General features: G+C 35.5%; 1 protein-coding gene across 5 annotated transcripts in view; it reads left to right on the forward strand.

Annotated features, from left to right (window-relative positions):
* Positions 1 to 26,878, forward strand: part of LOC6033086 (dystrobrevin beta) — a 79,195-nt gene that overhangs the window by 7,144 nt on the left and 45,173 nt on the right. Inside the window, exon 2 of one of the 5 annotated variants that reach the window (XM_038260449.1) lies at positions 2,650 to 3,017. The exons of the other annotated variants lie outside the window; for them this stretch is intronic. The gene's annotated coding sequence lies outside the window, so the exon portion shown is untranslated. The remainder of the gene's footprint in view (positions 1 to 2,649; positions 3,018 to 26,878) is intronic. 5 annotated transcript variants of the gene reach the window in all.

Raw genomic sequence — 26,878 nt, forward strand, 5'->3', positions numbered from 1 at the left:
TTAATTCGACCTCGTAGACCCACCTTCACGTATACCTATCGACTCAGAATCATGTTCTGAGCAAATGTCTGTGTGGATGTGTGTAGGTGGGTGGACAAAAAAAATGCCACTCGATTATCTCCGGACTTGATGAACGGATTTTGACCGTATTGGTCTCATTCGATCCGTCTTGGGGTCCCATAGGTCTCTATTTAAAATCAGCAAGTTTAGTTAAGTACTTCAAAAGTTATGCTAAAAAAAAACGATTTTGGCGTATGTCCGGAAGATTGTAAAAAGGGTGGTTTTTGCAAGAAACCCTATCATGTTATACATTTTTAGAAAGGTATTAAAAAGACCTTTCCAATGAGCCCAAAACATTGAAGATCTGACAACCCTATCAAAAGTTATTAGCACTTAAGTGTTATTTATACACTTTTTGGAGGCCGGATCTCAGATATTTCAGTAAAAATTATGTCCGGGTCCATCATGCGACCCATCGTTAGTTAGATAATTGAAAGACTTTTCAAATGAGCCTAAAACATCAAGAATCTGACAACCCTATCACAAGTTATTAGCACTTAAGTGTTATTTATACACTTTTTGGAGGCCGGATCTCAGATATTTCAGTAAAAACGATGTCCGGGTCCATCATGCGATCCATCGTTAGTTAGATAATTGAAAAACCTTTCAAATGAGCCTAAAACATCAAGGATCTGACAACCCTATCAAAAGTTATTAGCACTTAAGTGTTATTTATATACTTTCTGGAGGCCGGATCTGAGATATTGTGATAAAAATATTGTCTGAATCTTCCATGTGAACTTTCGTTGGATAGGTTTTTTTATCAGACCTTGCCGATGAGCCAGAAAATTGAAGGTATGCGAACCCTATCAAAAGAAATCAGTAATAAAATTGATTTGTTAAACATGTTAAGGGAATGTTGCTATTTTTACTGAATGTTTTGACTTTATGAATGTGAGGAAGGCACCAACCACCTAAAGGTGGATTAGGTATCGTTTTTTTCTAAAGTGGTCTAAACGTCATTTTTTTTTTAAACCAGTAGTGGGATCGATTTTTCAGGCAATTTTACATAAAAGTCTCTGTGAATACAAAGAGACGAGTTGTTCCTTTTAATTCAGCTATATATATAGCGGAATTAAAAGGAACAACTCGTCTCTTTGTATTCACAGTAATGCATTCTGCTAAAACGCTCAACCAAACCACAAATAAAAGTCTCCATATTGACCATTGTCCTATGTCCAATCCTTGGGAAGATACAGCGGTTTTAAAAATAAAAATGTTGAAAAAACGGGTTTTTAGGTGGTTTTTGGCAAGTTCTATATGATAGACTTGGTTTTTCAGTCTCGTAAATATTTTTACCGGAAAGCTCGTCCAATTTCCTATAAGTTTGTCTTAGACAGCTTTTTAATTTATATCGTTTTTATATTTACGTAAGCAAATTTACTGTCCTGGTTTCTACCACACTGAAAAAAATATTCTATTTTCAGTTATTAGCAATGCAATTAAGCTTATATCTGTAAGCCCTTACATCCAATTGAAATGCTGTCAAAGGCAAACTTATGGGAAATTGGACGAGCTTTCCGGTAAAAATATTTACGAGACTGAAAACCCAAGTCTGTCATATAGAAATTGCTAAAAACCACAAAAAAACCGTTTTTTCAACATTTTTATTTTTAAAACCGCTGTATCTTCCCAAGGATTGGAGATAGGATAATGGTCAATATGGAGTTTTTTTTATGTAAAATTGTCTGGAAAATCGATCCCCACTACTGGTTTTTAAAATTTTTTTCGTTTAGACCACTTTTCAAATAAACAGTTTTAGTAAATAATTTTTGTATTTTTTTTAGGAGAGACATACCATCCTGCATTTTTTGTCAGTCTTTTGGTAACATTTTAGGCTATTTCCTCAAAAATTTTGAACGAAAAAAAATCGTGGTATCACCTTTAAATTTAAGTTTTAGACTTAAAAATAAAAAAATCTCATAGATGTGGTGTGTATTTTTATTTCAGTGTATTTTTTTCAGAAAGCCCGTCCAATTTCCTACAAGTTTGACTTTGACCACTTTTTGATACGACACAACGGCTTCGAGATACAGTAATTTTTAAATTACAAAATACAAAAATATGTTTTATACCTTACGCCCTCCTCAAATGTTATTTTCGAGTACTATTGGCTCCATATACACAAAAATGGCTTATATAGGCCCAGGATAACATGTCTACAAAGTTTCATTGAAATCGGAGAGGATCGGGTACAAAAGTACCAGAAAAATTTTTGATTTAAGCTGGAATTGCTCGTTAGTCAAAAAAATCTCAAGTCAAAACTATGGTTAAAAAAAAATTAGTAAACGTTGAAATGTATGTTAGAAAAAAATGAATTTAAATTCCCAGAATATAAAATTTGAAACTCTAAAATTTTATATCTCGATTCCTGTGTCGTTCCCACAGTGCCAAGTTACCGATATCTCCCAAACGTGCTTGATTTCATCGGTGCGAAAGCTCGGTTCGTATTGGTGTGCGCGACTTGCCAACCAGCCCAGCACGCAAGAACTTCCCAAACACACCGCCGCCTGCTTTGCCGTGATACTTTCCACGTCTGTGTGTGTGTGTGCGCGCGCGTTTGTAACGGTTACGTGTGTATGTTCTCAGCCAGAAGCAGTATAATTCAACTAACCTGTGCTTTACCGAAGTCGCATCAATGAAGAAAGTGTTTGAATAGAAGCTGTGACTGTGTGTTTGTGTTTCCCGAGAAAGAAGATAACGAGCTGTCCCACAATATCATCATCAGCAGCAGCCTTGAACGAGAGAAAAGCCCGCACCCGGTATCGTTCCGATGCAGCGGAATTTCTAAACAGGTCTAAACCGTACGACGTACGACTAGAATTCCGAAGGAAACCTGTTTAAGCTTAGCTCGCTAATCGTTTTGCGCAAAAAGCGCTGACTTTTTCGCCGGGTGCCGAAGGAGCAATACCAGCTACCAAAGTGACGACCTCCGAGGTGGCAAGTGGATCGGACAGGTATTTATACCAGCCTTGGACTTGTTGGCGATTTTCGTCGGAGATATTAGTACAGCTGAACTGCTTTCAGCCAAAGATAGCGTTATCATCCGTGCTGTGTAATCTGTTCTATACTTAGTACCACGCTGGTAGATGTGAAAAGTTTTTATCAGTTACAGTTTCGAAATGCTCTTGTTTTGAAACTGGTTTCAATTGTAGATCATATTTTGACTTTCAAACTATTTTTTTATTCAAATCATAGTCATTCTTGTAAGCTGTAAACAATTTGAATCTCTAGACTTCCTTATCTTAATTGCATCATGTCATAACTGAAATCCAAGTCAAACACGCGAAACCCTTTTGCCTATGTGTGCATCCCGGATAAACAATTACCACTTGCTTACCATAAAAGATCATAAAATAACACTTAGACGACTGTAACCAATTGTGAAATGTTGGTTTCATCAATTCAAATTGCAACTTTACCTTTTTGTAACTGTTTTTGGAATGTAGGCTTTATGGTAACTACTCGTCTACCAATTTAAACATTGTTTTCCAACCATAAGATAAATAGTTTCCATTCCAAAATTGCATCAACTTTTTTTCATTGATAACCTCATAACAGTTGAACGTTATGTTTGTAACTATAAATGACGTCAAGTTCAATAATCATACAGTATACAGTCCCCATATGGTTCTTATCTACTCGGGCTAACAAACTAAAAAAAAGGCGGAAGTGTTTCGCTTTTTCGGCTTGTTTTGCATCGCGCTCCCAAATCGACCGTTGAACCAAACATCAGCGCAAGTGTTGTGCGACCACAACACAGCTCCAAAGGGTTCGCTACCGCTTCAGGCATATATGCATGCCGAATGTGTCCACTGCAGAAAGCACCTGCTACAGCACCGAAAAGGTCAACGGCTGGCCCGGTCGGTTCTGTTTCGTCTAGACTGGTCAGTCTATTTAATTAAAATTGGAAAAAAGCAAGCCGGCGCAGGCGGAATCGATAAACATGACGCGGAAGTTCGGAGGGGTTTTTTGAGGTTAAAAGGTTGGTATTTTGGAAGTTGAGAGTTTTTAAACTTTCGTTGTTAGAATCTGATTGGTTTGATTTCAAGAAAAGAAGCGGTAATGTAGCATAAGAATTTTTCCTTGAAAAAAGAGTTTAAAAAACATTGCGAAATATTTGTGACCATCTGAATCAACAGTTTTTAAATAAAAATAACTACACTATAAGTATTAATGGAACTTTATTGCTATACTTAAAAAAGGCAAAACTATATATTTTTGCTGTTTCTAAGGTATTTTTTGAATAGTAGTGCGTTTCTTACAAATGTCTGATTCAAAGTGTGCAAATTAAATGGATTACGTCAAATGAACCATAAGAGCAATTCTCTATAATTTTGCAAATCAACTTTCCATTGTATTTTTTTGATTTTTATGCATCTTTGTTCATCGTTATGATTTTATGAAAAATAGTATTTTCAGAAAGTATCGACACAAAAATTCAAAAAATCATTTTTAAATGTAAAATTGATTTCTAATTCAAAAAGTATTTCTGTAAAATTTTGATAAAGAGCTCAGTTTTTGAGTTATATCCATTTTAGATTAAATTATTCAACAAAAATTTATTTTTTTCTTGTGAGCAATTCTCTACTAAAACTCGAAGCTGATTTCATTTGTTTTTTTTTATTTGGCTCAAACTTTGTGGGGGCCTTCTCTATGACCAAAGAAGCTATTTTGTGCCATTGGTTCACCCATACAAGTCTCCATACAATTTTGGCAGCTGTCCATAAAAAAATGGTATGTAAATATTCAAACAGCTGTAACTTTTGAGTGAATTTTCTGATCAATTTGGTGTTTTCGGCAAAGTTGTAGGTATTATTGAGGACTATTGAGAAAAAATGGGTTCACGGAAAAAAATTGCAGATTTTTTAATCAACTTTTTTTTACAAAAACTCAATTTCCCAAAATACATATTTTTGATTTTCGAGATTTTTTGATATGTTTTAGGGGATAAAACTCGCAACTTTTGAGTCATAGAGAAAAATAGCCAAAAAATCGGCCGCCGAGTTATAAGCATTTGAAAAAAATAGTGATCTTTGGAAAAAATCGAAATTTCATGCAAAAACAAATTGGACGAAATTTTTGCCTTCCTCAACGAGGAAAGGCTATAAAATCACTCAGAAAATGAACTTTTTTAATTTAACCTCCTAGACCCACCTTCATGTATACATATTGACTCAGAATCAAATTCGGAGCAAATGTCTGTGTGTGATGGGATGTTGATCAACAAAATTTGCACTGGATTATCTCGGCACTTGCTGAACCGATTTGGACCGTTTTGGTCTCATTCGATCCATCTTGGGGTCCCATAAGTCGCTATTGAAAATTATAAAGTTTAGGTAAGTACTACAAAAGTTATGCTTAAAAAACGATTTTAACAAAAGTCCGGAAGATTGTAAAAATGGTGGTTTTAGTAAGAAACCTTGTCATATTATACATTTTTAGAAAGGTATTTGAAAGACCTTTCCAACGCGTTCAAGACATTGAAGATCTGACAAATCTATCAAAAGTTATAAGCACTTAAGTGTTATTTATACGGTTTTTGGAGGTCGAATTTCAGATATGTTGATTAAACGTTGTCCGGATCTCTCATGCGACCTATCTTTGGATAGGTATTCAAAAGAGCTTTCCAACGCGTCTCTTATTTTAAAATAGCGTCCATTTTTGACGAATTTGACGGGACCGTGGTGTAGGGGTAAGCGTGATTGCCTCTCACCCAGTCGGCCTGGGTTCGATCCCAGAAGGTCCCGGTGGCAAATTTTGAGACGAGATTTGTCTGATCACGCCTTCCGTCGGACGGGAAGTAAATGTTGGCCCCGGTCTAACCTAGAGGTTAGGTCGATAGCTCAGTCCAGGTGTAGGAGTCGTCTCCCTGGGTCCTGTCCTGTGGAGTCGCTGGTAGGCAGTTGGACTCACAATCCAATGGTCGTCAGTTCGAATCCCGGGCTGGATGGAAGCTTAGGTGTAAAAAGAGGTTTGCAATTGCCTCAACAATCAAGCCTTCGGACACCTAGTTTCGAGTAGGAATCCCGTAATCGGGAACGCCAAGGCAATGCTGTAGAGCGAATAATTTGATTTTGATTTGAAAAGCTGAGAAAATTATCCGCAATTTGCTTTTTTGGATATTGTTGATCCAACCTTTGGTTAAAAATGCAAAATGAAAATTACCAAAAATGAGCTTTTATAAGTTCTGCCTATTTGACCCTCAATTTTCAATCGATGATATCTTTAAAACCATTGAGCAGAATATCTTTAGATTTCTGAAAACACGACTTACATTTCAATAAGGCCAAATAAATGTAAAAAACGAAAATATTCTTTTAAAGGTGTTTTAAGGTGTTGAGAACAAGTTAGTGTTTTCCTAAGCTTATTTTTAAGATGATTTTTCAACAAAATTCTTCAAAACCAAATACCGGTTGGTGTATGGTTCTGCAAGTGTTCTTCTCTTTCTTTAGTCAATTGTTTTTAATCATGTTCTGAAATGGTCAAAATTTATATATTTTGCTATTGTAAATTTTATTTTTAAAAGTTACCTTTTTCTGCCAATAATAAAAAATACATCATAAATTGATATACAACTATCAATAATGTGTTATTAAGTTCTGTCAATCTTAACTTGCAATTTTGCTACCAAAATTTAGTGGAATTTCTTACAAATCAATTTAATTTGTTAAATTTTTGACCCGTGTAAGATATATTTTCTTACTCTGATCCTTTCGAATTTTTGGTTTTATTTGTAAATTTTCCGACGCTTTGAAATTTGAGACCGCATGAATATTTAAATATTTATTTAACCCTCTAACGCTTATTGCTACTCCAGAGCACCACTAACTTTTCTCTTCAAAATTAAATTTCTCTGCAACCAAGTATTTCTTCAATCTGGTTGAACCTGGAATAGTTTATATAGAATGTTAACTTATAACCATTTAAATTTCATCCAATTCGGTCGATCCAGATACAATTTATGTAGAAAAACGTAAAAAATCTTGATTTTGCTCAGGGCGGGAAGGGGTTAAATGCCTTCATAAAATGAGATTCTCCTTGTTTTTTTTTTCTAAATTGTAAACGGAATCAAATAAAAAAATAGTTTTCTTTTCAAGAAAATAAATTGCAATTTAATTGAAAATAATAGCACTTTCCAACGTTTATTTTTATGTGCTGATATAAGCAAAGCAACGTTTTTCATTGTTTTGACCATGGTACAGATCATGGAATCTTAATATTTTGCAACCTTTTGAAGCCACATACTAGCACAAACACAACGATTTTTTTAAAATCGCTTTAAAAAGTTTCCTTGATATAATCATGTTGATAAGAAAATTGCGTAATATTTTGCGTCATACCTTTATAAATATAGTTAAAAAAACTATTTTTTTGACAATATTTTTGGTTATGAGAAATTGTTTTTGTTTGCTCGGAACCCTCGAAACTGAGGTCTCAGGTAGCAATCAGCTTCGTTGTTGTGTCCATCATACTTTAATTATAGCATAATTAAAACTTGTGCAAAATTATCATATCAATAAAAAATAACGATAGCAAAATTTGTGTTAAAACAGCTCATAACCATAATTATCTTCCCAATGTCCCCTTTTATACCCCGAATAAAAATACCCTTTCTGGTGCTCTGGTATCCATCAATGCTTATCACCACCATCCACATGACGTTTATTATACATGGTCCCGATAGCGTGAGCGATAACGGAAAACAGACCCAGATAGATAGAGAACGAGAGAGAACACCAATTAATTGAATCATTAATTATTAACCCACACACACACACACTCGTGCGTGTATGACTAAAGTGAGTTCTCCCCCAAATTAAATAGCCTCAGGCCTCCTCCTCACACACACACACACACACACAGACACACACGTAAACATTGTGCGGCCATTTGATGGCGAAAATTGGTGTCACCCAAGTGTCACCAACCTCTACCTACCACCACCCTCACGCTCCGGTCTGAAGGCCCTGCCCCCCCCGGTGGCATCTGGTTTGTGTCCTTGCTTCTGTCCCACTGACCCTGTTTGCTTCCCGAGATCCGGATCGCGTCTCCGAGCTGGACCAGACCAGAGATTTTGAGGACAAATTTTGCACACAAATCCTTGGGGAGCTGGTTTTTGGGGTAATTTAGCACTTTTTTTAATAGAAATGTTCAAAATAAACTAATAAATTTAAAAAATCTAATTTCAAAAAAAATCGTAGAAGCTACAAAACTTAAGAAATTTACTCCTTCAAGCTTGGAAGTGGTCTGGGTGGACATGATTTCGCTCTGTTTACGACCGTTTGTGAGCTGACAGGATGCTTATTAAAAACAGATTCATCTATTATTCAAACGAAACAGATCCTGGCGTGAGCTTGCAATATGTGCCACTAGGGTGTAATATGGTTGTATGGAAAAAAATAAAGTTGTCCAAATTTAGCGAGCACAGCAATTTTTCAGTTCCTTTTGTGGTCCTAAACAACTCCCCAAAGTTTGGGAACGATTGGTTTAGTCCTCACTTTGCGCAAAGCGATTCAATTTTCCATATAAATTTGTATGGGAAAAACCATTTTTTTGGATTTCGATATTTATAAAATCCACGTTTCACGCTGTACTAAAACCGGATTCATATTCGGATGCTCTAGAAGGTGCTCTACAACTTTCCCGAAGAGAGTATGGTGCTAACTTGCTCCTAAAAAAAGATACAGCGTGTTAAAAACTCGTCTAAAATGTGTTTTTTGCTCGAAAATCACGTTTTAGACGAGTTTTGAGGACGCTGTATCTTCTCTTAGGGACATGCTAGCACCATACTCTCTTCGGGGAAGTTGTAGAGCACCTTCCAGAGCATTTGAATATGAATCCGGTTTTAGTACAGCTTGAAACGTGGATTTTATAAATATAAAAATTCAAAAAAATGGTTTTTCCCATACAAATTTATATGGAAAATTGAATCGCTTTGCGCAAAGTGAGGACTAATCCAATCGTGCCCAAACTTTGGGGAGTTGTTTAGGACCCCAAAAGGAACTGAAAAATTGCTGTGCTGGAAAATCGATTTTGATATTACACCCTAATGTGCCACCCAAGGGGATGGACACTAAAAGTTTAATAAGTCTTTCGAAATATTAGCTTTTTTTTCGATAATTTTTTCATCAGTATTTTTCACTTTGGTTTGGTTAATTTAGAAAATTCTTTAAACATTCAGGCAAATTAAGATGTTTTTTCATCAGTGTCCAACCCCTTTAAACATGTGTGCCAATTTCTCGCCAAACTGCCAAGGTTGAGCGGAGTGAATTGATGGTTCCCCTTTCTGTTTGTTCGTGAGCTCCAAAGACACACCATCAAGGAAGGATTAACCCAGACATAAATTGAAGACCTTTGTGGGTCGCTCTGAAGTTGCGGTTTTATGGGCGCTTCTGTCCACCCCGGTGCTCCTTTTCAAGTGGGCCCCAATTTAATGGGGCCAAGATTTCAAGCGGTGTAAATTTTTGATTTGGTTTCATGTGGTTGAAATTCCAGTACTTGAGATTTGTCAAGTTCAAATTCGATTTAAAAGTAGAGCAATCCTCTGGGATTTCGGTTATTCGATTTTTTTTTGTATTTTTTAATCTGGCTGAAACATTTTTGGTGCCTTCGGTATGCCCAAAGAAGCCGTTTTGCATCATTATTTTGTCTATATAATTTTCCATACAAATTTGGCAACAGTCCATACAAAAATGATATAAGAAAATTCAAAAATCTGTATCTTTTAAAGGAATTTTTTGATCGATTTGGTGTCTTCGGCAAAGTTGTAGATATGGATAAGGACTACACTGAAAAAAAATGATACACGGTAAATTTTTTTGGTGATTTTTAAATTTCACTTTTTGTAACTAAAACTTGATTTGCAAAAAAAAAAAAACACTTTGTTTTTATTTTTATTTTGTTAATATGTTTAGGGGACATTAAATGCCAACTTTTCAGAAATTTCTGGAATGTGCAAAAACTCTTTGACCAATACTGTTTTTTCAATAAATCGAAATATTGGTCGCAAAAATTGTTCAACTTAATTTTTCGATGCATGAAAAATTCGTGAAATTTTCCAATCTTTACAATACATTTTGCCTTCCTCACTGAGGTAAGACTATAATCCTGCTCTAAAAATGAACTTAGTATAAAAACGTCGTAGACCCACCTTCATGTATACATATCGACTCAGAATCGAAAACTGAACAATTGTCTGTGTGTATTAGGGTGGTCCAAATCCGGACTTTTTTGGGGCTACCCCCTGAAATCAAAGATTGACCCATCACTAGGCTAAATTCCAAATTTGAGCTCATTCTGACCACGGGAACCCCTCCCTCCAATCGCTTAAAGTTTGTATGGGAAAATTCGTCAAAATGTATGGAGAAAAGCAACTGTTTTACCTTTTTACCTGTGGAAGGCGCCATAATTATCCGATTCTTACCAATTCTCAAATGTAGAACCTTCATTAAATTTAGAACAACTTTCCCGAAGACACCATATTTTTAGGATTTTTTCCCGCGAAGTTATTAGCGCCCAAAACTGACCCTTTTTGCGCGGCAAGCTGTAAGGGGCTACCTAACAACGATGTTTATTTCCAATTCGTACACGCACGTGCTCTCTCTCAGGTTCAAACTCTCTCACGAGCTTGCTCGCCTGCCTGCCTTTTTACCTACAAGCGCGCGCTGTTTCTCTGCTTGGACTTTTGTCGTCGTCGTCGTTTTCGTTTGCTATTCGCTGCGATGTGTTCTTGACATGTTTATTATAATTTTGAACTAAAATACCAGGTTTGTTTTGAGATATAAAATTCAATGTAATATGTGATCAACAAAACGAAAAAAAAACACAACAATAGATATTATGTTATAAGAGCGTGTGAGATAGAATACAAATTTGATGAATTAGTTCATCCATGAATCGTCATCTGTTCTGATTCAAACCTATTTGCAAACGTTTTGGATTTTAATTTATCTGCTTTTGTTACAAGAAATACCATGCTGTTTTTTTAGATAAAAAAGGAAGGAATTTTCTTTAGATTTTTTTTTAACTGATCTGAATGTAGTTAACGATTGTGCAGAAAGAGATGTTTCCTGAATCGAAAAATGTACAGGTAAACTGACAAAAAATGATAAACAGTTGCAATATTTGTTGCTAGGTCTGGTCTAGGAACACAGAAAGAAATTTCCAGAAAGAATAAAAAAATAACTCTAAAATAAAAATTTAAATAATAATTTTACAATGATTGCTGCAAATTTTCATTCATACTCTCTAAAGAATATGAATGAGAATGCAATAATTGTGAAATTGCCTTGATTTGTACTAAAGTATATTTTTGTTAAAGCAGACTACCTAAAGGAACAACATTTGTATTACCTGATTTTTTTTTAAACAATTGAATCATTATCATGTTTCTTTAGCATATACGAAAAACTGCGTGTAATGCTTGGGAAAACAAACAAACCTTGTTCTCATTACATTTGCTGTATTTTGTTAACTGAGCCTAAGCTGTCTTTTCTTTAAACATTTTTTTAGCGCAGTTTTTTTTTTATTTTTGACATAATTTAAGAATGTATATGCTAAATATATCTCAAAACAATCCTGCTATTTTAGTTGAAAATCATAATAAACATGCCAGAAACGCAGCGCAGCGGATAGCAAACGAAAACGACGACGACGACAAAAGTCCAAGCAGAGAAACAGCGCGCGCTTGTAGGTAAACAGGCAGGCAGGCAGGCGAGCAAGCTCGTGAGAGAGTTTGAACCTGAGAGAGAGCACGTGCGTGTACGAATTGGAAATAAACATCGTTGTTAGGTAGCCCCTTACAGCTTGCCGCGCAAAAAGGGTCAGTTTTGGGCGCTAATAACTTCGCTGGAAAAAATCCTAAAAATATGGTGTCTTCGGGAAAGTTGTTCTAAATTTAATGAAGGTTCTACATTTGAGAAATGGTGAGAATCGGATAATTATGGCGCCTTCCACAGGTAAAAAGTAAAACAGTTGCTTTTCTCCATACATTTTGACGAATTTTCCCATACAAACTTTAAGCGATTGGAGGGAGGGGTTCCCGTGGTCAGAATGAGCTCAAATTTGGAATTTAGTCTAGTGATGGGTCAATCTTTGATTTCAGGGGGTAGCCCCAAAAAAGTCCGGATTTGGACCACCCTAGTGTGTATGTGGGTGTGTATGTATGTATGTGATCAACAAACTAGCTCATGTTTCTCGGCACTGGCTGAACCGATTTGACCCGAACCTGTTGCATTCGACTTGGTTAGGGTCCCATAGATCGAGTTTTATACAGATTGAAGTTTCGATAAGTAGTTCAAAAGTTATGTATAAAAATGTGTTTTCACATATATCCGGATCTCACTTAAATGTATGTAAACTATGTCCGGGTTCATCTTTCGACCCATCGTTGGTTAGGTTATCAAAAGACCTTTCCAACGAATCCAAAATATTGAAGATCTGGCAACCCTGTCTCGAGATATGTACACTTAAGTGAGATTGATGTACTTTTTGGATGCCGGATCTCACTTAAATGTATGTAAACTATGTCCGGATCCACCATCCAACCCATCGTTGGTTAGGTTATCAAAAAACCTTTCCAACTAGTTCAAAACATTGATGATCTGGCAACCCTGTCTCGAGGTATGACCTCTTAAGTGATATATATGTACTTTTTTATTCCGGATCTAAAAAATAGATGAAATTTTTGTACAATTCCATCATACCAGCCAGGAAGGCTTCGACCACATAGGTAGATTAAGTTAGTTTTTTTTTAACCAAGACTTACATTTTAAAAGGGCCAAATATTCAATATTACGTCGATTCGACAGCGGAAATAAAATGCTACATATCATATTGTATGGAAATCTGCCATAATTTAATGAAGACTTATGGAGACCAAAACCAGTTTTGGTAAGTTCAAACAAATAAAAAATAATCCTATTTTTGATTATCAATCTCTATCAATCAATCAATCTCTAAACCTGCATTAGTCAATGCAAAGCCTACTAAACGCAAACTTTTTCGCAAACATTAATTCAATGTTCACCTTAACGTTAACCATCTCAACAGCGCAAACATCATTGAATGTGTTTTCCCCTAATAAGCCTCGTTGAGCATTACACCATGGGGCCCGGCCTGAACGAAAGCTGTCCCATGTCACTCAATTTAGCCAAAGCTCGAGCAAGCAAGCGACAAAAAGAGAGTCGAATGTCCTTTATTTTTCCAGCAGATCCTTTGAATCACTTCCCGGAATGTGGGTGGTTCCGTGGCTGCTGCCTTTTTTTTATTGTTCTCGCGAGGACTTTGTTTGTCCTAGCGGAAAATTGATTAAATTTTACGAGCTTTTTTTTGCGCTCCTCTGTGGTGACGTGTGTTTAGGTTTGTTTAGGGGAAGCTTTGTGTAAACTTATTTGGGTTACGAAAAATATTGATCTGCTCTTTTTTCTTCAGCATGATTTAAATTAAATACAATTTAATTATTTGTAAGAATCATCTAAACATTAAGAATTAATGTCATATTATTTATATTCTCACAGTAGGGCAAAACTTCGAAATTTGTCAACAAGACAAGAGCAACATTTCGTGGAAAACAGTAACAGTCGTTCTCTGACATCGTTTCGTCATATTGTCCCAAACAAGACCTTTGGGGCTTAATTTTGACACTGTTTTTTGTAGATTGCCGCAGTCGTTAGAAAAAAAACATAATTAAGAGTTCATTAGCTATTTTTGCCGGATATATAGAATATTCAAAAGATTTTTTAAAATTTAATTCAAATTGAATATTATTTTTAAGAAAATGTTATTTGACGACCAAATAAATCCAATCAGAGATCCTCTCAGTCTAACATAGGGGAAATACACCCATTTTAAGCCTAATAATCGGTCGTGTTTGAATGATGCTGGATAATCTGGAGTGTTTCTTGAAATTTACTAAAACTAAGTTCACCAACGAGTAGAGCAACTTTTTGTGAACATTTCTGTTTATTTTCACTTTAATTAAAAGTTCTGCTATTCCTTTTACAAGCATTAAAAAATAAATAATTCCCAAACGCATTCTAATCAGTCGAGTGCATTGGGCCACGCCCATTTTCCTATTTTCAGCTTAGTTCTTTTTTTTTTCTTTCAGCGCTCTTTTGGGTCTGCTTAGTGCTGCCAAAATTGATGAAATTTTAAGCAAACACTCATGACGAGTAGCATTTATAGAGAAAATTTCCTGGCATCACTGGCTGCGCTGCTGGTGGTGTGATGTTGTTGGTGGCCACCTTTTGTTCTTTATTTGCCTTCGATTCTCGCTCGGCCTTCGATTGGAATGGGTCGTCAAAAGTCAAACGTCAAAAGACTTGGCGCGTTTGTTTTTTTAATGGTGCTTGCTAATTATTTACATGTTTCGGGATTATTTTTCGAGTGAGTGACTAAAGAAAGTGCAAAAGAGCATGTTGCCGGTAGTTGGAAGCAATTTCATATCTTAAGCACTTTGAAATCGTTAGCGCAAGTGAAAAGATATTGATGGCGACTTTCGTTAAGCAGTTTACCTCTCATTTTGCGTGTGGATATGTGTGCCACCAAAATGATGAGAAATGGTCTCGCCAAATAGAAATTATGATCAAAAGTGCATTAAATTTGCGTGCTTACTTGAGGCGGTGTTGTTGCTGGTGAGTCTATAACCTTAATAGTATTTTTGGAGCTTTAATCGAGCATCAAACTCTTCATATGACGAAAATAGGTGTTTGATTAGAAAGGGTATATTTCCCCTACATCCAGGTTTGAGCACGAGACACAAGTTGTACCTACCTACGTGGTATGAATATTTAAAAATGCCATTAGCTAACACGTCGCGAAGCTTCCCCCGGCATTTGGTGAGCTCGCGGGAGGTCTCTGAAGATGTCTAATGCCTGATGGCACCGGGCTCACGTAAACTTGTTAAATACCTTTATGACACCAACATTGTTGTACGTGTGCGCGGCGGTGCCCCTCTCTCTATCTCAGGTGCAAACGAAGATTAATGAAATTAAACAAATCGCAGTTTGAGGAGGAATGGTTGGATTATGACCTGGAAAAGTTTATTTTGCAAATGGACTGGTATCTAACCTACAAATTTTGATGCATTTTTTTAATTTAGTTTTATCTTCTCTGATTTTTTTACAGCAATTCACATCACTCAGTTCACCAAACCAGTTTGTATGTGTTTAGCTTTTGAAGTGGTCTGGCTGCCATCAGACAGAAGCTTTGCAGGAGAATGCAAGAAAAGCTTTTTTTTTTCTTCTTCTAGAACAATGCCAAACTCTGAACCCCCACGCTTTGGAAAAGCTGAACAACAACAAAAAAAAAGTAGGTGGCAAAACGAAGGAGGGTCGGTCGTCAGGATGACTTTTACACCCACCCGGTTTGACACAGCTGGTTTTTTTTTTCGATTCTTATAAAGTGTCTTTGGACAGGAGATGAAATTTTTCATATTGGAGCAAAAAACCTTTTTTTAAATTTCAAGAAAATTGAATGCATATTTTAAAAAAAAATCCATTTAAGTTTTTTTTTATAAATTAGACATTTTTACTTTAAAAATTAGCATAAATTTAAGAAAATTTATCTTCATTATACATTTGTTTAACTGAAAAAGGCTTCAAATGCTCGAAAATTCTAATTTTTCATTAGTCCCTCGTTTGATAAAAACGAGCTTAATTTGAATTTCTATAATAATGATTTGAATTTATACTTTTTTCAATTGAACTTTTTTAGCAGTTCTCAAATGAAAAGATTTTTTTTATGGAGTTATATTTTTTTTTGACTATTTGAAAAAAGGAAACTATAAAAGGTTGCAATTGAAGTTTTTCATTCATAAAAGTATCAAAGTGTATAGTTTCTGTATTCTTTGGAGTTTAATTTGATCTTACAATAATTTTTAACGTTTTAAATTCTTGAAAACATGAGCAGAATTTTTGAAAAATCTTAATCGAAAAGATCATTTTTATTTAATGAAAGCAATATTATTTGGAGTTTTTTTCTGTTCATTAACCCCCAAAAAAAAGCATGGGAAAGGAGGACTTAAAATTTTTATGTGTTGAAAAGAATGGTTTTTTATCCTCTACTTTTGATGTCAAAATGAGCGTGAAGTAATTTTCTTTTATGTCCCAGATTAGGCCGATGCAAATATTTTTCCAAGTTTTTGTCCCTCGGCGCTGGCCGGAGTGGAGGGGAGGAGGGGGCAAAAAATAAAAAAAATATAAATATTTAAATAACAAGCCATAGTCTCAAGTCTCAACATTTGAACACAAAAAGTGTTTTAAAATGCCTTTTACACTAGCTCAGTTGTTTTGCAATCATTAGTTTTCAAAAAAAAAAAAATTGACGATAACAAAAAAAAAATGCGGAAAAAACTTTTGGTTATACTAAACATAGAAAATTTTCAAAAATTCTAAAGATGTTTAAATCAACCCAAACAAGGTAAAACTGGTTTAAGACGCAGGGAAATGCATTTTAAATCAAGTTTAGCTGATTGCACATAACTTGCCATTGCAATTTTGAAGTTTCTTGAAAAAAATTTTTTTTTGCCCCCTGATTTTTCGGACCAGCTTTGAAAACTCTAAAAAATGTACCAGCCTTATAAAAAATATATAAAAATAGTGAAAACACTCAAAAAATCGAAAAAGTTATCGGAAAAAAATGAAAAATAATTAGAAGCCTAAAGCAACCACGAAAACTAAACAATATAAATGCATATTGAAATAGTAGTTTTTCCAATTCCGTCGTGAAACTACTTACTTTTCCTGTCATTCTTGAACGACGAAATAGCCTACTTTTCTGTACCAAAAATAACAGAATCGAATAGCAACACTTTTCAAAATAAATGCTGAAAAGTTCTACTTTTCAGCACTTGTCTCGAAAAGTAACATTTTTCAACATTTTTTTTTGATTTAAACGATTTATTGACAAAATACATGAAAATTTGACTTAAATTTCACTCAGTGTGTGTTTTTTTGGAATTGCAAAAAATGTTGTATGGAACTCGTTGCAAAACTTGATTTTTTCAGCACTCTTCGTATTTATCCAACTCGGTGAACCTCGTTGGATAAATGTACGATTCGTGCTAAAAAAATCCTCTTAGAACTTGTTGCATAAACTACGATTATGCAACAAGTTGCAAAAAGCAGATTTTTTTCAGCACGAGTCGTACATTTATCGTTTACCGAGTTGGATAAATACGACGAGTGCTGAAAAAATCAAGTTTTGCAACGAGTTGCTTACAACATTTTTTTTCGAAATTTCTAAAAAAGCTTTTTGAATGGAATTTTATGCCAAATGTTCATATATTTAGTCAATGAATCATTTAAATAAAAAAAATCCCGTTTCCCGGGAAATTTCTAAATTTCCCGGGAATTCCCGAAATTTAAACGGAAACTAAAAAAAAATAATGAAAGCACTAAATTTTATTTTATCAAATTCAATTTACTGCTTTTATTGAACTGATCAGTACGTCTTAAAATTTCAAGTCAAGATTTATTTCAGATAATATTAATTTCTGAAGCATTCACAACTAGGAATAGATTTTGTTTATTTGTTGGGCAACAATAATTGCGATATTATGAAATGATAAACAATTAAAATGTGTTCTATCATTTGAAAATAAGGTACCGCTTCCCTCCAAGATCAAAATTTATTTATTTTTTGCTTTTTGTTTACCAAGACCAAACTGGAATACCGTGACCAAATTGGAAAAAAATGGTTAATTTGTTTAAAATTGTTTGAAAAATTACAGTTAAAAGTTGAAATTTTATAGAGCACAGAGCTACCGAGGGCGTAAGATCAAATAAAAAAACTACTTCGTATTATATAAAAAGTGCCCAAAACATGCAAACATATTTCAAATAATCGCTCTAAACATTTGAAAACTTTGAGTTGTGATTACATAAAAATTGTATTTTAAGTGAATAGCAGATTTTTAAAGTAAATTCAATGCTTATCGATTTATTCATGAGATTAAACCAGTTACATGTGTTCTGGATAAATTATTTGCCATTAAAAACATATTTCTTTATTATTTTTTTCATTTCAATGTTTTGCCATGAAAAACACATTTGCTGCATGATTTTTTTTCATTTTATCTAAATTATCAATTTTATTCTTTATCATGTTCTCTCAAACTGGTAACAGAGACGTATTCAAAAGCAATTTTATCGTTTTGGAGCACTTTCCAAACACTTTGATTTAAAAAATTATGCCTAGCTACATCATATCAATACAAAACACTAATCATTTTTTTTTTGTTATTTTAAACGAATTGAAAGACAGATATTTATTTTTGATATTTTCTTGAAGTTGTATGTTTTTTTACAAGCAGCCAAAGCAGTAATTGAACCTAACACTCATTTTGACAATTATAGTTGCTTTTTATACTATTTTGTTGCAAAATATTAACCAAAATATGAATCAGAACAATTTTTGATAAATTTAAAAAAATCCCGGGAATTCCCGGGAAATTTGTTGGAAATTTCCCGTTTCCCGGGAATTCTGTATCCCAGGGAAATTTGACGCTCTAATAAAAACTGAATTGAATTGAAAAAATAACAGAAATTTATATTTTTAAAGTTTGACCTAATTTTCATAAAAGATCAAGCCCAAAATTTGTAAATAGCCCAGAAGTGCCAGATTTGATGAGGGTAATTCTCCGCCAACTCACACAGCAGTTGCCCCGACCCCTCTTCGATTTGCATGAAACTTTGTCCTATAAGGTAACTTTTGTCCCTGATCACGAATCCGAGGTCCATTTTTTGACATCTCGTGACGGAGAGGCGGTACGACCCCTTCAATTTTTGAACATGCAAAAAAGAGGTGTTTTTCAATAATGTTCAGCCTGAAACGGTGATGAGATAGAAATGTGGTGTCAAAGAGACTTTTATGTAAAATTTGACGCTCTATTTGATGGCGTACTCAGAATTCCGGAAAAACATAGTTTTCATCGAAAAAAAAACACTTAAAAAGTTTTAGGAACTCTGCCATTTTCCGTTACTCAACTGTAAAAATATTGGATCATGTCATTTTAAGGGAAATTTAATGTACTTTTCGAATCTACATTAACCCAGAAAGGTCATTTTTTGCCTTCCTCACGTTACTGAGGAAAGGCTATAAAATCACTCGAAAAATGAACTTCTCAATTAGAGCTCCTAGACCCACCTTCATGTATACCTATCGACTCATAATCAAATTCTGAGCAAATGTCTGTGTGTGTGGTGGGATGTTGATCAAAAAATTGTCACTCGATTATCTCGACATTGGCTGAACCGATTTTGTCCGTTTTGTCCCCATTCGATCCGTCTTGGGGTCCCATAAGTCGCTATTAAAAATCATGCAGTTTAGTTCAGTACTTCAAAAGTTATGCTTAAAAAACGATTTTAACAAAAGTCCGGAAGATTGTAAAAAGGGTGGTTTTTGTAAGAAACCCCGTCATGCTATACATTTTCAGAAAGGTATTTAAAAGACCTTTCAAGCGCGTCCAAGACATTGAAGATCTGACAAATCTATCAAAAGTTATAAGCACTTAAGTGTTATTTATACGCTTTTTGCAGGCCGGATCTCAGATATGTTCATGAAAACGTTGTCCGGATCCCTCATGCGACCTATCGTTGGATAGGTATTCAAAAGACCTTTCCAAAGCGTCCAAAACTTTGAAGATCTGACAACCATATCAATAGTTATAAGCACTAAAGTGTTATTTGCGCACTTTTTTAAGGCCGGATCTCAGATATTTTGATGAAAATGCTGTCCGGATCTTTCATGCGACCTATCGTTGGATAGGTATTCAAAAGACCTTTCCAACGCGTTCAAAACATTGAAGATCTGACAACCCTATCAAAAGTTATATGCAATTAAGTGTTATTTACGCACTTTTTGCATTTTGGATAACACCCTTTAAATGTGAGGAAGGCGCCAACCACCTAAGAGTGGATTAAGTAACGTTTTCATTTAGAACTAAATTTTTCATTTAAAAATTTCGTGTTTTTTCTAACTTTCCGGGGTTATTTTTTAGAGTGTAACAATATTTTAAAACAATTTTTTAATTTGTGTAGCTGTTTTTGCTGTTTTTATGTTTCTGAAAAAGGGTCTAAATGCAAACATATTGTTGAGATTTTTGTATCTTTTCAAAATAATTTACTACATGTGGATTGAGCAACGTTTTTCTTTGACCGATCTCGGTTCATTCCACGATGAGCACTTTCGCGCATTTTGCTCTCTTTTTTAAAGCATTTGCATTGTTTTGCCCGTCCCTTTGACATGGGTTTTTTTTCTATTTCTTTTCAGACGGAACGGTAACAGTTTAAAAGTCTTAAACTTTCAAAAATAAAAAAAAAGCAGGAATATTTCAGTATCACATAAAAATATGATGAAAATTTCTTTGAAATTTTCAATTCATAAAAATAAATAAAAACGAAGACAGTAGAAATTTTCACCGTGCAAATCCTCACAGCTACGTGTGTCTTTTATGGTGATTTCCCTTCAAAGAAACGAGGGTGCCACTAAATGTGTGACGCTCGTTCGGTGTGACACTTTTGAAAGGATGCAAATTTGTGCAGACAGAATAGCGAGGAGCCCACGGGTTCTGCAAGTCGTTTGGGGTAATTGGAAAAATTTGGCTGCTTGTGCTCAACGAAAATGGCGACGAAAATGAAAAAACAAAGATCTGAAAATTAGAAATTAAATTTAATTACAGTGGATTTAGTTGCTTGATTGGATCGCAAAACTGCTAATGAAAAGTGATACGTTTTGCCCTCTAATTACTGTCTTTATTCGAGTTGAGTAGTTTCAACTGATCACGGCGAAGTTGACACCAGTGTGGTAAATTAATTAGCTGTACGCCCTATTCGTTGTAAAACCACCACCACCACACAGTGGTCATCTAATGCTGACCGCAATCTACACCCCGAGGGTAGAGTAGCCGCAGGAAAACAAAAAGAGAAGAAAAATCACAGACCAAACGAGCGTGTAAACACAAGTTGTTCATGGGTGGCACTGCGGTGTGAATAAATTAGCTCTTTGATGGACAACTGAGAAAAATAGCGAAAAGATCATTAAACTCAATTTATGACCAATAACGGTGCCCGCCTAGTCAGGGTGCAGATCTCATAGTGAGTACGATTTTTGGTAATGATTTCACTCCTCGTCGACGTGCCAAATCAACCAAGTTATTAAAAAAAACAATTGACTTTATTTTTTAAAATTGTTTAACAAATCATCATTCTTAATGTCTGCGCTCGTTGGACTGCTTGCGGGATTTGACTCCCTTGGAGCCCATGACCGGACGGGGAATTCCGGCGGCGATGGCCTTCTTGACGTTCTTGAGAATTCCGAACACGCTGCCGATGGTGGTCTTGTCCAGGGTGAGGGTTTGGCCAAGGACGGACACCGTGATGGCACCGGTGGTCGCGTCCGTGGTCACGGCCAGGTTGGTGCTCTGGTTACTGCCGGCGGTCACTCCGGTCGCGACGGTGTTGATCAGTCCGATGACGCCCTTGGCCGCGGTGACGGCGGTGGCCGGCAGCTGGATCGCCGGGACAGCTCCGATCTTGATGGTGGCCGATCCGTCGGCGTTTCCGACCACGGAGAGGGGGATGTTGGTGGTGGTGGTCTGGGCGCTGGCCAGGGCCAGAGCGGACAGTGCGACAATCAGGAACTTCATGGCTGCTGTTGTGTGCTTGGGAAGAACTGATGCTTTGGAAAGGATTTCGAGAGGTTTTTATAGCGAGATTTAGAACCTTGCAAAACAGCTGCTCAAATTGACGTGTGAGCTAGTTTAAGTACAAATTTTGTTCCTTATCATTGTGCGATGAGTTTGCCAAATTACCAGGAAAACAACTTGAGCAAATTTTCCTTGAAAATATTCCATCAAACACTGTACAATTAATTAGACGAAAAACAAACAACTTCATTTGGGCCAGTTAAGGTAAATATTATACGCTAAAATTGTAACGTAAAATTTCAACTAATTTTCCTGAAACTAACAACCTAACAGAGTCAGTGAAGGGTGAATTTCAGTTCAATTCAGTCGTTTTAGTGGTTCTTTGGTATTTTGAAGTGGGAGTTGCATTCGATTTCAATTAGTAGTTTATGCAACAAGTTGCAAAAAGAGGATTTTTTCAGCACGAGTCGTACATTTATCCAACGAGGTTCACCGAGTGCTGAAAAAATCCTCTTTTTGCAACGAGTTCCATACAACATTTTTTGCAATTCCAAAAAACACACACTGAGTGAAATTTTATGTCAAATTTTCATGCATTTTGTCAATAAATCGATTAAATCAAAAAAATGTTGAAAAGTGTTACTTTTCGAAAAAAGTGCTGAAAAGTTCAACTTTTCAGCATTTATTTTGAAAAGTGTTGCTATTCGATTCTGTCATTTTTAATTGCAAAAAATTACTTTTTGCAATTCCGTCGTGAAACTATTTACTTTTCCTGTCATTCTTGAACGACGAAATAGCCTACTTTTCTGTACCAAAAATAACAGCATCGAATAGCAACACTTTTCAAAATAAATGCTGAAAAGTTCTACTTTTCAGCACTCAAATGGGTGCTGAAAAGTTGAACTTTTGAGCACTTGTTTCGAAAAGTAACACATTTCAACATTTTTTTGATTTAAACGATTTATTGACAAAATACATGAAAATTTTACATAAAATTTCACTCAGTGTGTGTTTTTTGGAATTGCAAAAAATTTTGTATGGAACTCGTTGCAAAACTTGATTTTTTCAGCACTCTTCGTATTTATCCAACTCGGTGAACCTCGTTGGATAAATGTACGACTCGTGCTGAAAAAATCCTCTTTTTGCAACTTGTTGCATAAACTACTATTTGGAAACTTTTTGTTGAAATCATTTTTTAAGCTCGGCGTAAATTTTGAAAATTGAACAAAAATAATTGTAATATCTATAAGTTAAGATTATTTGAAGGAATCAAATCAAACAAGCTTGAAAAAACAAAGAAAAACAGCTCTTTAGTTAAGTGCTATCTGCAAATCATACAACAAGCAAGGACTCGTTTTTGCCACCGCAGGGTATTTGCACTTGTACGGTTTGATCACAGATAAATGGACCATTTGGTTTTCAAAATAATTCATTTGTTAAATCTGAATCTTGTTATTATGCATTAAAGGATTTAAATCAACAATTTTACTGACATATATGGTTATTTTACAAACAGGAACAATGTTTGAACATTTCAAAGATATATAAAAAAAATCAATGACTTTTATAACATTATTAGTAGAGTTATTTCAAAAAAAGACTATGTCCGTTTGTCTGTGCCTGCGAGGGATAGAATTTCAATCTGATTATCGCAAACTGCTCTCGCACTCGAGGAGTTGTCCCGAGATAAACAGGCAAAATGATTGACGCGTCCTCGTCGTCGTCGTCGTCGTCTTCGTCTGTCTGGTTAGTAAACTATATTATTTCTTGGGTAGATATAGGTACAGAACCATTTAACACTGTTAGGGTAACCTTTCAGAGCATTTATTTATAAATCAAATCAAATTATTCGCTCTACAGCATTGCCTTGGCGTTCTCGATTGCGAGATTCGTACTCGAAACTAGGTGTCCGAAGGCTTGATTGTTGAGGCAATTGCAAACCTCTTTTTACACTTCAGCTTCCACCCACCCCGGGATTCGAACTGACGACCTTTGGATTGTTAGTCTAACTGCCTACCAGCGACTCCACCGAGACGACTCCTACACCTGGATTGAGCTATCGACCTAACCTTCTAGGTTAGACCGGGGCCAACATTTACTTCCCCGTCCGACGGAAGGCGTGGTCAGACAAATCTCGTCTCGAGAAATGCGACCGGGCTGGGATCGAAACCAATCCGACTGGGTGAGAGGCAACCACGCTTACCTCTACACAACTCGAGGTAGGCGAAAGAATTATTCACTCGAGGTTCATTTGCAAAAAAGTTCATCCGGTAAAACAAAAAACCAAATGTGTTGACTACGGGAATCAAACCAGAGACCTTTGACATACTAACCCAATGACTTAACTGCCTCGGCCACCGCAGCTTGGTGAACAAGGAGTGGTCAGATGTCGTTGTATGACACTTGTTGGAGATTTATTTTTTTTAATTAGCGAATAAACTCATTTGTTATGGTGGTGTAAGTTGGTAGCATTATTCTCTCGATTTTGGCGCTGAGCCCTCAATAAACTTTGAGGGAACGATTCTCTTGACTCCGGAATTTTGTTAATATCAAGTTAATTTGACTCTGAGGCGATGTGTATGCTTGAAGGTTGGTCTAGCAGAAGTTTCGTTTAGTTTTGAGGAAGGCAAAAAATCTCATCACAATGAAAACCGAAAAAAAATAGGAGATACAAATCCACAGACAAAAAAAAATATGCAAATCATCAATCAATTTTAGCATAGAATTTTAAAACGCTTCTTCGCTAGGGCTATCTAGTTTTGAATACGTGCGCACAAAACTGTCAATCTCTTGGGTATGAGCTGTGACGAATTCAAAGCAATTTACGACAACTTTTTTCAAGAGTATTGCCGTTGGATCAGTGTGGCTTAATCGGGGTGGAATTTGACCATCTTAGAAAAAAAAAAAAACAATTCGATAGAAAACATTGAAAAAAGTAATTCGAATGAGTTTATTTTTTGACTATATAATCAAAAAGTTGCGAATTTAAAATTATGCATTCATAATAAAAAAATTAATAACAAAATTTCTCTTCTCTTCTGAAATATGTTGTACTCGATCGATTCTGATTGATTTGGTGTCTTCGGCAAAGTTGTAGGTTTTGATTAGGACTTTTCGGCAGGAGGGTGCTGTTGCATATCCTTCGCCTAGACCAGACTAGCAACCATGATAAAGCTGTCAGACCAGATCTGTCAGACCCAGACTGTCAAACCAAAGAGTGAAAAGTAAACAATCTTGATCTTTGATGTAGGTGCACACAAATCAAGAAAAGAAATTTTTTTAATAGAATTTTATTTTTTCAATCCAATAACTGGTTTTGGGTTGCAAAATTGATTGTACGCCAGAAAATGATTAATTAGTGTGGCGTCCTGTACACCGACAATTAAATAAGCAGTTTAGAGCCTTATTTGTCCTCTTCAGTTTTTGATCTCGTTTTCGGTTTACACCTAAAAACGTTACTTAATCCACCTTTAGGTGGTTGGTGCCTTCCTCACATTCATAAAGTCAATAAATTTAGTAAAAATAGCAACATTCCCTTAACATGTTTAACAAATCAACTTTATTACTCATTTCTTTTGATAGGGTTCGCAGACCTTCAATTTTTCTGGCTCATCGGCAAGGTCTGATAAAAAAAACCTGTCCAACGATAGTTCACATGGATAATATTTTTATCACAATATCTGAGATCCGGCCTCCAAAAAGTGTATAAATAACACTTAAGTGCCAACATCTTTTGATAGGGTTGTCAGATCCTTGATGTTTCAGGCTCATTTGAAAGGTCTTTCGATTATCTAACTAACGATGGGTCGTATGATGGACTCGGACATCATTTTTACTGAAATATCTGAGATCCGGCCTCCAAAAAGTGTATAAATAACACTTAAGTGCTAATAACTTTTCATAGGGTTGTCAGATCCTTGATATTTTTGAAATGTCTTTCGATTATCTAACTAACGACAGGTCGCATGATGGACTCGGACATCATTTTTACTGAAATATCTGAGATCCGGCCTCCAAAAAGTGTATAAATAACACTTAAGTGCTAATAACTTTTGATAGTGTTGTCAGATCTACAATGTTTTGGGCTCATTGGAAAGGTCTTTTTAATACCTTTCTGAAAATGTATAACATGATAGGGTTTCTTGCAAAAACCACCCTTTTTACAATCTTCCGGACATACGCCAGAATCGTTTTTTTACCATAACTTTTGAAGTACTTAACTAAACTTGCTGATTTTAAATAGAGACCTATGGGACCCCAAGACGGATCGAATGAGACTAATACGGTCAAAATCCATTCATCCAGTCCGGAGATAATCGAGTGACAATTTTTTTGTCCACCCACCTACACACATCCACACAGACATTTGCTCAGAACATGATTTTGAGTCGACAGGTATACGTGAAGGTGGGTCTACGAGGTCGAATTAAGAAGTTCATTTTTCGAGTGATTTTATAGCCTTTCCTCAGTAAGGTGAGGAAGGCAAAAATCATGAAATTATTTATGAGGATTTATGATTCCTCTCGTTCCATCATTCTCTTGCTTTTCGGCAAAAATATGTACACGGAAAAAAATCTCCCGATTTTTTAATTGCCTTTTGATCACTAAAAATTGAATTCCCAAAATACGTTTTTTTAATTTCGAAATTCGAAATTCGAAAAAGTGTGTCGAAAATATTTGTTAAGACCGAATCGAATTTTTAATTTAAGACTACATCAAAAGTACTTTACGTTCTCAAATTATTGCGGCCTTTATATATTTTTGATTTCTTTTTGTTTTTTTTTTTTTGCATTTAAAAAAATGTGAATAGCTGACGAAATTTCCTACAATTTTCTCTCTATGATTTTGAAAATTGGACAATTATTTTCTGAGATACACCCAAAGTTAAAGAACGAGGGGATAGTCCTCACGAAAAGAAACGTGAGGAAAGTGCTATATTGCGAGAGTATAGTCCTCTCGCGTGTTCATTCGTTCATTGGAATAGTTCATCCTACAAGTGGCTTATATGGAAAAACGACCGCCACTTAGTCACCGAACCATGGTGGCCCATACGGCAAAGGCACGGTTCAATATGCCGAAGGTCTTGGGTTCGAGTCTCAGTACCGGTACTTTTTTTTTGATAGATGAACTTTTTTGGAAAATGAACCATGAGTACTCTCGGTAATTTCG

This window comes from Culex quinquefasciatus, chromosome 3, assembly GCF_015732765.1.
Source record: "Culex quinquefasciatus strain JHB chromosome 3, VPISU_Cqui_1.0_pri_paternal, whole genome shotgun sequence".
Taxonomy (NCBI): domain Eukaryota; kingdom Metazoa; phylum Arthropoda; class Insecta; order Diptera; family Culicidae; genus Culex; species Culex quinquefasciatus.